The sequence below is a fragment of the Microtus pennsylvanicus genome, chromosome 18 (assembly GCF_037038515.1).
Source record: "Microtus pennsylvanicus isolate mMicPen1 chromosome 18, mMicPen1.hap1, whole genome shotgun sequence".
NCBI lineage: Eukaryota > Metazoa > Chordata > Mammalia > Rodentia > Cricetidae > Microtus > Microtus pennsylvanicus.
In genome coordinates this window covers 9,175,472-9,177,973 of record NC_134596.1, presented here as the reverse complement: position 1 = coordinate 9,177,973, position 2,502 = coordinate 9,175,472, and the positions used below count along the sequence as shown (strand labels likewise).

At 45.4% G+C, this 2,502-nt stretch overlaps 1 pseudogene; it reads right to left on the bottom strand.

The window, feature by feature from the left end:
* Positions 1 to 361: 361 nt before the first annotated feature.
* Positions 362 to 1,899, bottom strand: LOC142837403 (tubulin alpha-1A chain-like; annotated as a pseudogene).
* Between the last annotated feature and the right edge of the window lie 603 nt (positions 1,900 to 2,502).

Here is a 2,502-nt window from a genome sequence, read left to right as displayed (position 1 = left end):
TGTCTATGCCAAAATCCTGATAAGTTAAATGAAAGCTTCAGTTCATGCCAGGAAGCAGTGTGATTGTAATTCTAGGCTGCCAATTGCTGCTTGCTGCTGAAATGCAATATCATATTACTTATGCAAATATATGAGTTCTGAAATTACTGCTTTTCTACTGTATGCAAATATGTTTGCATGTATTTATGTATGTATGTATGTATATATATGTATGTAAGTATATGTATGTGTATGTATGTATATATATATATATATATTGCCTGAGAAAAGATTCTTTTTTTTTTTAAGACAGGGAATATTTTATTTAAAGTCCATCAGTGAAATGGATGGCTTGGGTCTATAACAAATCCTTCATATTTCACAGCATAAGTCAGTAACTGTATGAAAGCACACATTGCCACATACAAATTAGCTGATCAGATCACACTTTATGTTGGAACACAATACATTTCCCTGTAAAAGCAGCACCTTTGTGACATTTAATTTAGTATTGCTTGCCTTCTTCCTCACCCTCTCCTTCAACTGAATCAACACCAACCTCCTCATAATCCTTCTCTAGGGCAGCCATGTCTTCACAGGCCTCAGAGAACTCCCCCTCCTCCATACCGTCACCCACATACCAGTGCACAAAGGCACGCTTGGCATACATCAGATCAAACTTGTGATCTAGGCGAGCCCAGGCTTCAGGGATGGCTGTGGTGTTGCTCAGCATGCACACAGCTCTCTGGACGTTGGCCAGGTCTCCACCAGGTACCACAGTGGGAATCTGGTAATTAATGCCAACCTTGAAGCCAGTGAGGCACCAGTCCACAAACTGGATGGTACGCTGGTCTTGATGGTGGCAACGGCAGCATTGACATCTTTGGGAACCACATCACCATGATACAGCAGGCAGCAAGCCATGTATTTACCATGGTGAGGGTCACATTTCACCATCTGGTTGGCTGGCTCAAAGCAGGAATTGATGATCTCTGCTATAGAAAGCTGCTCATTGTAGGCTTTCTCAGCAGAGGTGACAGGGGCATATATGGCCAGAGGGAAGTGGATAGGAGGGTAGAGCACCAGGTTGGTCTAGAATTCTGTCAGGTCAACATTCAGGGCTCCTTCAAATCTGAGGGAAGCAGTGATGGAGGACACAATTTGACCTACCAACCTATTTAGGTTAGTGTAAGTGGGGTGCTCAATATCGAGGTTTCTACAACAGATGTCATAGATGGCCTCATTGTCTACCATGAAGGCACAAACAGAGTGCTCCAGGGTGGTGTGGGTGGTGAGGATGGAGTTGTAGGGCTCAACCACAGTGGTGAACACCTGGGGGGCTGGGTAGATGGAGAACTCCAGCTTGGACATCTTTCCGTAATCAACAGAGAGCCTCTCCATCAGCAGGGAAGTGAACCCAGAGCCAGTTCCCCTGCCAAAGCTGTGGAAGACCAAGAAGCCCTGAAGACCTGTGCACTGGTCAGCCAGTTTGCGAATTCTGCCTAGACAAGGTCAGTGATCTCCTTGCCAATAGTGTAGTGGCCAGGGGCATAGTTATTGGCAGCATCTTCCTTGCCTGTGATGAGCTGCTCAGGGTGGAAGAGCTGGCGGTAGGTACTAGTGAGAACTTCATCAATAACCGTGGGCTCCAGGTCTATGAACACTGCCCGGGGCACATTCTTGCCAGCGCCTGTCTCAGTGAAGAAGGTGTTGAAGAAGTCGTCTCCTCCTGCAATGATCTTGTCACTTGGCATCTGGCCGTCAGGCCGGATGCCATGTTCCAGGCAGTAGAGTTCCCAGCAGGCATTGCGGATCTGGACGCCAGTCTGGCCGACGTGGATGGAGATGCACTCAGGTATGGTTGCTGCTTTGTGGCTTCCCAGAAGATGGTGGAGATGAGGAGGAGGCGTTGCTTCTTACACATGACTCTTAGGTGGTCCATGTAAGAGAACCTCCTGAGAAGAGATTATTGTGCTGTAAAGTGCCAATGTCAATTTCAAATCCTACACTGCTCATTCCTGATTTGCATACTGAGTAATGGTGATTAAGCAATAATCTTTTGTCTTTCTTTTACAGTAATATTGTAGTGATAGAGCTGCGGGCTGCGTTCCCGCCCAGCTCCACATGGCTAGCTTTACCCAAAATAATTACACAGAAACTGTATTCTTTTAAACACTGCCTGGCCCATTAGTTCCAGACTCTTATTGGCTAACTCTCACATCTCGATTAACCCATTTCTAATCATCTGTGTAGCACCACGAGGTGGTAGCTTACCAGGTAAGATCTTAACCTGTGCCTATATTGGAGAAGAGAATCATGGCGACTGCCTGACTCGGCTTCTTTCTCCCAGCATTCTGTTCTGTCTACTCAGCCTACCTAATTTTCTGTCCTATTAAAGGGCCAAGGTAGCTTCTTTATTAACCAATGAAATCAACACAAAAAGAAGACTCTCCCACCTCATAATATTCATAATACATGCATATTCTGAACAATTGCACATTTGTTTGTATGATTTATGTGTGG